Below are 9991 nucleotides of genomic sequence, written 5' to 3'. Positions count from 1 at the left end.
TTCCCTTTAAAGTTCTGCTGCTGTTGATTCACACCCGGTTCTGTCTCCACGTATCCATGTTCTGCCTAAGCAACAACTTGGACCAGCGGACAGAACGGCTGACTGAGCTGGGGCGGGTTTTGATGGAGACCGTTGACCATCAGACTGTGTTGAGCGCCACGATCGATTGATTGTCGCGCAAGAGAGGAGGTAAATGAAAGCTTAGTCGGACTCGGACCCCCCCCCCCCCCCCCCCCCCCCCCCATAAAAATGATCATGGTTTTTATGTTATTTTATCATTTCAATTTCCCCCTGAGAAGAATAAATCATGATTTGCATTCTAGAGAAAGAGGAAATGCAGCCTGAGCCAATCAGGGTCATGTGTGGCTCCAGGTCATTTCAGGCTGAATGTCCCCAAAGTTAGCTGCATGGAAAGCACATTTCAGGCCATCTTTGCTAAGAAGTCATTTGTTTTGTGGCTTTTTTCTCTGCCACCAGCTTAAGAAATCCTCCCCGTCATCTTCAGAAAATCTGATGAAAATAGAATTCTGCTGCAAATGAAAGAAAAAGATGGTTTATTTCTGTCCCTGTTCTAGTAAGATGAGCAGCTCAACTTTGTTGTCATGGAAAACCACATCATTAGCACACATTAGCTAATTGAAGTATTTTGCAAGCATTTTTAGTTATTTTGCGATCATCGTTTTTAAAAACCAGCTGAAAGCCGTTTTTGTTCCACCGGGCTTGTAGGTGGCGATTTTATTGAGCTTCTTTTAATCTCCATCTTTTAACTTTCCCTCCTTCTCTCCTCTCCAGCGTGAGTGCATCTCCGTCCACGTGGGCCAGGCCGGCGTCCAGATCGGGAAACGCCTGCTGGGAACTCTACTGCAGCCGGACGGCCAGATGCCGAGCGACGTGACCATCGGAGGAGGAGACGACTTCGTTCAACACCTTCTTCAGTGAGACGAGGCGGGGAAGCACGTCCCCAGAGCCGTCTTTGTGGACCTGTGAGCCCACCATCATCGGTGAGTAGCATCTTTTTTGGCCTGCCTCAGTCGTAACCGAAGCCACTAAATTGTTGATTAAACGAGCGTCTCTCCTCAGATGAGTGCGCAGAGGCACGTACCGGCAGCTGTTCCAGCAGCTGATCACCGGGAAGGGGACACAGCTTACAACTACGCCCGGGAGCACTACAATACACACCATCGGGAAGGAGATGATTGACCCGGTTCTGCACATGATCCGCAAAATGGTGGGTAGACGCGTGTGTTGTGAGGACCATGTTAACTGGTTCTGGTGAGCGTGAGTTGAATAATGCAGCTGCCTCTGAAGTGGGCTGAGAAACGTTCTGTGGGCTGAGAATGATCATGGTTTTTTATGTTATTTTATCATTTCAATTTCCCCACTGAAATTGTCCGTGGGCGAGGGCATGGAGGAGGGGGAGTTCTCCGAGGCCGCGCAAGACATGGCCGCCCTGGAGAAGGACTACGAGCGAGGCTGGGTCGACTCCATCGAGGAGATGAATGAGGAGTACGAGGAGCTAACCGGTCCTCCGCGGTCCAAACCTCCATTTTTTATTGTTCATTGTTCATGATTACATTAGACCAATAAAGAAAAAAAATCACAAAGAAATGTCGTTTTATATCTGCTTAATGGTTGATAATTTCAAAATAGATTTTTAACGTGAAAAGTGAGCCTCATCAGGCATTTTCTGGCTTATTTAGACCTTTCCTAGCAATGTTGGCTGGTTGTCTGATCCCATTACATCGAAAGTGGCCTCACAGCACTGACTGAGAAAAAACCCTGTTTAATAAACAAAAAAAAGGTTCTGTTTTGTGGTCTAAATTTTTGACAGAACATTTCCCTTCCCGAGCATTTACCAGTTTTCTTTGCCATCTTTGCCATTAACAGCGCTCTTCATCTGAACCCCAGCTCCATTCTTTCAGCACTGCGGAGCATTGTTGGGTATTTTTCTGCAGATATTATGTCTAGAAACTTCGACGACTACTGCTAGCATTAAAAAGGACTTAATTTCTTCTGAGTTACTCTGGTGTGTTTCTGAACCTATGAACTCTTAATGATTTTTGCTTATTGCATAATTTGTGTTTATCATTCACAACTAGGCAGGATACTGAGACTCTTCAATTATTCTCTTTAATCTGTATAAAAATCCTAATATTGTCCTAATATTGTTTGTTTTACAGAATCTAGACAAGCTATCATATAACTTTATATGGAGGAAGAAGCCCCATAAAATCAGAAAAAACATCTTGACTAATAAAATTGAGGAAGGGGTTTATCGGTAATCAACTTCTCTCTTTTTAATGAGATATTAAAAATTAACTGGTTTAAAAGATTCCTGAAAAATCCAAACAGTCTGTGAACATTGTTAAATTGTTCCAAACTTCATCTTTGAAAAACTCGGCAAAATCACATTCTTACTTCAGTTGCCCGTGCCCGTACTCCATCACAGACTGCCAATCAAACTGTCAAAACTTCCATAAACAGGCTCTAACTTGCTGGTCGCTTTTATACAAACACAATTTCTCCCCTCATAAATGTTTTATCTGGAACAATATGCACATCATACATAGAAACAAGACTCTCTTTATAGAAACTGGTTTAAAACATGATATTGTTCTGGTAGCCCAACTGTTAAATAACTCAAAACAAATTTTAACATATGACAATTCACTCATAAATTTCACTTCCATCCTCCAAAGAAAAGAATTTGACGTTGTAACCAGAGCCATACCCCATGGGATCATCACCCTACTTAGAGACGAGAAAGATTTGGATCAAATGACTTTTCTAGACAGAAAATCAACAACAAAGTAATTAAAACCTTATATGTGCAAACTCTATCCCTGGTTGAGCCGGGCCCAGGCCTCGGCGATGGCCGTGGTGTTGCTGACATGCACACGGCCCTCTGCACCTTGGCCAGATCTCCTCCAGGAACCACCGTGGGAGGCTGGTAGTTGATGCCTACCTTGAAGCCGGTGGGACACCAGTCCACGAACTGGATGCTGGCGCTTGGTCTTGATGGCGGCGTTGACGTCTTTGGGGCACCACGTCGCCACGGTACAGCCGGCAGCACGCCATGTACTTGCCGTGGCGAGGGTCGCACTTCACCATCTGGTTGGCCGGATCGAAGCAGGCGTTGGTGATCTCGGCCACAGTCAGCTGCTCGTGGTACGCCTTCTCGGCGGAGATGACCGGGGCGTAGGTGGCCAGGGGAAGTGGATCCGGGGTACGGCCACCAGGTTGGTCTGGAACTCAGTCAGGTCCACGTTCAGAGCGCCGTCGAAGCGCAGAGACGCGGTGATGGAGGACACGATCTGGCTGATCAGCCTGTTCAGGTTGGTGTAGGTGGGACGGCCGATGTCCAGGTTCCTGCGGCAGATGTCGTAGATGGCCTCGTTGTCCACCATGAAGGCGCAGTCCGAGTGCCCAGGGTGGTGTGGGTGGTGAGATGGCGTTGTAGGGCTCCACCACGGCCGTAGACCCCTGAGCGCCGGGTAGACGGCGAACTCCAGCTTGGACTTCTTGCCGTAGTCCACGACAGCAGCTCCATCAGCAGGGAGGTGAAACCGGGAGCCGGTTCCTCCACCGAAGCTGTGGAGAGCAGGAAGCCCTGAAGCCCGGTGCACTGGTCCGCCTGAGGACACACAACCAAGATGAGGCTTCAGAACGTTTCTCAGCCCACTTCAGAGGCAGCTGCATTATTCAACTCACGCTCACCAGAACCAGTTAACCATGGTCCTCACACACACGCGTCTACCCACCATTTTGGCGGATCCTGTGCAGACGGGTCAATGATCTCCTTCCCGATGGTGTAGTGTCCCCGGGCGTATTTGTAAGCGGCGTCCTCCTTCCCGGTGATCAGCTGCTCGGGGTGGTGCCGTGCGTGCTCTGCCGGTCGCACCTTCATCATGAGGAGAGACGCTCGTTTTAATCAACATTTAGTGGCTTCGGTTACGACTGAGGCCAAAAAGATGCTACTCACCACCGATGATGGTGGCTCCAGGTCCACAAAGACGGCTCTGGGGACGTGCTTCCCCGCCTCGGTCTCACTGAAGAAGGTGTTGAACGAGTCGTCTCCTCCTCCGATGGTCACGTCGCTCGGCATCTGGCCGTCCGCTGGATCCGTGTTCAAGGCAGTAGTTCCCAGCAGGCGTTCCCGATCTGGACGCCGGCCTGGCCCACGTGGACGGAGATGCACTCACGCTGGAGGAGGAAGGAGGGAAAGTTAAAAGATGGAGATAAAAAGAAGCTCAAAAAATCGCCACCTACAAGCCCGGTGGAACAAACGCTTTCAGCTGGTTTTTAAAAACGATGATCGCAAATAACTAAAAATGCTGCAAATACTTCAATTAGCTAATGTGTGCTAATGATGTGGTTTCCATGACAACAAAGGTTGAGCTGCTCATCTTACTAGAACAGGGACAGAAATAAACCATCTTTTTCTTTCATTTGCAGCAGAATTTCTATTTTTCATCAGATTTTCTGAAGATGACGGGGATTTCTTAAGCTGGTGGCAGAGAAAAAAGCCACAAAACAAATGACTTCTTAGCAAAGATGGCCTGAAATGTGCTTTCCATGCCAGCTAACTTTGGGACATTTCAGCCTGAAATGACCTGGAGCCACACATGACCCTGATTGGCTCCTGGCTGCATTTCCTCTTTCTCTAGAATGCAAATCATGATTTATTCTTCCTCAGTGGGGGAAATTGAAATGATAAATAACATAAAAACCATGATCATTTTTATGGGGGGGGGTCCGAGTCCGACTAAAGGGCCTTTCAGACAGGAAGCGATTTGCGCTGCGCTGGCCGCGGGGTTCAGCGCAGCGCATTTGCGGTTTCTATGGCAACGCGGGCATTCGTCACGGCGCGCCGCGCTCGCCGCGCTCAAAGTTCAACTATGTTGAACTTTGAGCGCGGCGCGCGAAGCGGTGCGCTGCGCTATGCTTGCGCTTTGCTCGACGCAGCGATAAACCGCCCTGGCGCGGCGCAAGCCATTGAAAAGAATGGGTTTCACAGCGCAGCAGTGCGGTCGTCGCAGCCTGTCTGAAAGGCCCATTAGCTTTCATTTACCTCCTCCTCTTGCGCGACAATCAATCGATCGTGGCGCTCAACACAGTCTGATTGGTCAACGGTCTCCATAAACCCGCCCCCAGCTCAGTCAGCCGGTTCTGTCCGCTGGTCCAAAGTTGTTGCTTAGGCAGAACATGGATACCTGTGGAGACAGAACCGGTGTTAATCAAGCAGCAGCAGAACTTTAAAGGGAAATCCATTTGGGTTCTCCGAGTTCCGCGTTTTTCAAACGGGTTCCCTGATCACGTGACTGGCATCGCGACCGTTTGGATCAACGGCGGGAACTAAAACCGTTAGAGACGTTGGATCAGTTTTAAAAAGGCACAAAGACTGACTAACGGCAATAACGGTGAATATTAAAGCAGTTTTCAGAAAAAAAAAGCCCAGATAAACCTAAAAATGACGAAATTTTCTCCTTATTATATGTTATACTTTCAATTATTTTATACCGTATCGATATTTATGGTTCTCTTTCTACTCGGGAGCAGTGAAACGTAATTTAGCTCAAATGTGCACCGTTAATGTGCAGCTGAACGAAAATAATTTATTGAATAAAGTCTGACTAAGTATTTTTGTGCCTAAAGACGTCAGGAAAAATCAGTAAGTGAACTAAAATCTTCTTCGCTACGCTTCTGCGGAGTTAAAACTGTCGTTTTTGACACAATGAACAACCGGTTCATCTTCCCTGAAATAACTCTATAAGCTTACATTCCAATAAAACTCTCCTTAAACCTTTAAAACTACTCTTACCATGTTTTCGTCGTGGTATAGACTTCAACGGAAGTGTAGAAATTTGGAAATGTATATCGGCTTGTTTGTAGCTTCGATGGAAGACAAAATGAGAAAAGTTCGGAAGGTTCGTTCCAAGACTTAAAGTGGACTGTTCCATTAGGCTGTGTGTGTGGGGGGGTGGACTTTACCACTGAGGGAGCGAAATCACAAGACCAACTAAAACATCATAAATCAAACCTAAAAACTAAAAAATATATATTTATAATGTTTTATCAAGAGTCCCATCATTGTATATACTTCATTTATACAGGTTTTATCCGGTTTAAGTCTCCGATTTGATAGTTTTAATGAAGAACTATATTACCCAGAGTGCTATGCAAAACCATCGCCTTGTTGCCTGGCAACAAGTTAACGGCCATGAAGAAGTGCCAGTTCTTCGGCTAACAGTAAAAACGTATCGATTAAAAATTGTAACAGAAGGAGAAAATATATAGTTGACCATATATATCATTAGATTTCAATAGATTTTTAGTTTGACTGCTAAGAAATCTTTAACATTAGTTGTTTTTCCTTGATGTGAAAGAAACTGTTTTGCTGTCTTAGTTAAAGGAAAATACTGGAGAACTGTCTTTCTATCCATTTACCCATCTTTACCACTGGGGTGAGGAGGGAAATCACAAAATAAAACTACACCTAGTTAATTACGAATCTCGCATGTTTGTCAGCCAAAAATCAAAGCATAAAACAGAGGGATTATTATTATTATTATTATTATTATTATTATTATTATTATTATTATTATTATTATTATTCTTATATTATTATTATGGCTTTTCTGGAGTTTTAGCTCTAAATGCATTTTAAATATATACATAGATGGATTAAATTGATGCCATCGTTTTTTTCTGTCCAGTATTTGTATCTCAATTCTGCTTCACACGGTCCATTCATCATGATCTCATTTCAGACCTATTTGGCCCAGACCTGGCCCGGTACAGTAACTAGAGTCACAAAATGCAGCGCTGTCAGATTTAAATATAATATAATATAATATAATATATTTATATATATATTGTAATGTTTTGTGTTATTTGGTTAGTGTTGTTTCCTGCCTCTTGGGTTATTTGTGTTCTAGGTTCGTGAGTCCTGTTAGCCGGTTCATTATTTGTTATCTGTTTTCTGTATTAGTTCTGCGCTTTGTCCTCATTGATGTCCTTGGACTCTAGGTTTTTTCCCCCCCAGCTCCGTGTCAGTTTCTGTATTGCTTCCACCTCTGTGTTAATTAGTTTCAATTCCGCTCACCTGTTATCCGTCTATTTAAGCCTCACTCCCTCCTCAGTTAGTTGTCGGGTCGTCCACATTTACATACCATGCGCTGTTCCTTGTGTTCTGCATTCTGCCTCGGTAAGAGCCCTGACACCTTACGTCTGTTTTTGATTAACCTGTTTTCTGTTTATCCTGCCCAGTTTGTTCGCCTGTTCCCGTCAGTTGTTTTTGGATGTCTGCCTTTTTTGGATCCTTTTTGTGTTCATCATATCCCTGAATAAATCCCTTTAATGAATTTCTGTTTCGGATGATTATCGGGTTCAGTCCCACACCACTCATGACATATATGAGTAAAATTCTGTTTATAATAGTATCCATCTCTATATTTATTCAGTAAAAAACCCATATCCTGTACTTATGGAACCATTGTTTATCCTGCACTTGCTGCTATTGTACTTCTGGGTAGACCTAAACTGCATTTCGTTGCCTTGTACCTGTACCTGTGTAATGACAATAAAGTTGAATCTAATCTAATCTAATAATATAATATAATATAATACAGCACACGTTTGTTGCTTAAGAAATTTTTATTTTAATGTGAAACAAAACAAAAATTCTATGATGGTAAATAAAAGTGAAGCTTAGAATGATAACATTCCATAAACTAGGGCTGGACAATAATTCAATAACAATATATATGGATCGACAGACGTATATCGATGACAGAAAAAAAGGGTCAATAAAAAGTTCAATAGAATAGCAGTTTTTCTTCCTTTTGCATTCTAGCCATGTCAGTTAATATTACAGTCATTACATCCTCCCAACTAATCACGAACGCAGACCCAGGAACGCTTCGTCTCCTTCAAAGAGTTCAGAGAGCACGCATTCTTTCTTAAAATCTAGCAGTTTTTGTAAAACCTTGGTTGAATAAAGGGTTTAGTTTGAATTCGGTGTTTGTGCGTTCTGTATCTAAAAAAAGGTCAAATAAAATAAAATGGCCAGGGCTGCACTTAAAATATACATTTGAATTTGTTGATAATTATCGATGTGGATCAATATGATTTCTTTTTTACCGATATGCTTTTTTTCTCTATCATCCAGCCCTGACGTAAACATTATATAAGTACCAATATCAAAAACTCCTGTGGGTCCTTTTGTGACAGTCCTCAGTGTCCTTGAGTTAGTTTGAAACAGCCATTTGCAGCCAAGGAAAGGAACGTGCAATAAAACAAATTACAGAAAAGGAGAAAACATTACCAGCTTAGTTTGAAGTGAACTACAAGCTACTACTCTAATGTACACAGAGTACATCAGAACTAGCGATGGTAGCGATGACACCTGCTGGATCCTAAACACCATTGCAGGCTACTCATAGCATTTAGTGTTGTATTATTGTATATCTCTTTCTAAGTTATATACATTTAAAATATCTTTGGTAGCTTTAAAATATACAGTTAATAGATGAATTAATGTGTCATAAAAAAGTTTTGGACGACTCCCACTCACGGAACTGATGAGACTGGTGTGCATGAAAAATGAAGGGACAGGCAGAAAAGTTTTATTCTGTTATTATGTGTTTAAATAAACAGTAAATTCAATATTCTTAAAATGTTTCATAGGGTCAACAGTGAGAACACTATAGAGGAAAGGAGCTTTGGATTGCTGTGCCGATTTCGGACAGCCTTTAACTCCGTCATTAAGCTTTTACAAAGGATTGTGAGTCAGAAAAAGCTTTGTTAAAGGAGTTTTTTTGGAGAGAATTTTGAAATAACAGATGTTTATATGAAAGACATGATGGACTGGCAGCTTCACTCCTTCGTTTCTCACTGGATGCCCCAGTGCAAAGACAATCACTTACCTGAAGGCTTCCTTACAAACTTAAAGAAACATGACAGTTTGCATGGGATTTACGAGAGAGAACAAAAAGGCGAGTTAAGTTAAGGATTTTGTTGATTTTATTCCAAAACCAACAAGCTGTGTCTCTCCTCCGTGTCAGGATAATTAATCATAGTTCTGGGGTTTCCGTCTGCCACAGCTTCTTCAGTCTTCTTCTTGTTCCCCTGCATGGTTGTGAGGATGTAATGACTGTAATATTAACTGACATGGCTAAAATGCAAAAGAGTGCTATAATATATTATATTATATTATATTTAAATCTGACGGTACATGTAGGAGCTCTGCAGCACCTGCGGCCCACTTCTGGCCCAGATCCGTGCTGATTTCTGCCCGTTGTGAAAAAAGACCCAGATCCAGCTCGGTTTTACAGATCCGGGCCCGATGCTGTCCTTAAGGTGATGATCTTGTAGAAAAAAGTGTCATTAAATTAAAGAGAAAAAAACGATGGCGTTCATTTTATCCATCTATGATATATATTTAAAATGCATTTAGAGCTAAAACTCCAGTTAAGCTACAATAAAATAATAATAATAATAATAATAACAATAATCCCTCTGTTTTATGCTTTGATTTTTGGCTGACAAACATGCGAGATTCGTAATTAACTAGGTGTAGTTTATTTTGTGATTTCCCTCCTCACCCCAGTGGTAAAGATGGGTAAATGGATAGAAAGACAGTTCTCCAGTATTTTCCTTTAACCAAGACAGCAAAACCAGTTTCTTTCACAACAAGGAAAAAAAAAACTAATGTTAAAGATTTCTTAGCCAGTCAAACTAAAAATCTATTGAAACCTAATTATATATGTGGTCAACTGTATATTTTCTCCTTCAGTTACAATTTTTAATCCATACGTTTTTACTGTTAGCCGAAGAACTGGCACTTCTTCATGGCCGTTAACTTGTTGCCTAGCAACAAGGCGGTGATTTGTTGCACTAACTTTAAATTCACAAAGAAATCTAAAAAAAACTAACACATGTTGTCTTTTTTGCAGACCTGGTCAGATCCAGGCAAGGCTCGGCGTTCTGC

The 9991-nt window shown here is 42.6% G+C and overlaps 1 pseudogene; it reads right to left on the bottom strand.

The window, feature by feature from the left end:
* Positions 1-2837: 2837 nt before the first annotated feature.
* LOC118562833 lies at positions 2838-5940 on the bottom strand (annotated as a pseudogene).
* Positions 5941-9991: the final 4051 nt, after the last annotated feature.

Source organism: Fundulus heteroclitus, chromosome 4 (assembly GCF_011125445.2).
Source record: "Fundulus heteroclitus isolate FHET01 chromosome 4, MU-UCD_Fhet_4.1, whole genome shotgun sequence".
In the NCBI taxonomy this organism is placed as follows: domain Eukaryota; kingdom Metazoa; phylum Chordata; class Actinopteri; order Cyprinodontiformes; family Fundulidae; genus Fundulus; species Fundulus heteroclitus.
The sequence above is the reverse complement of the archived record's forward strand: the minus strand, read 5'-3'. Positions and strand labels throughout refer to the sequence as shown.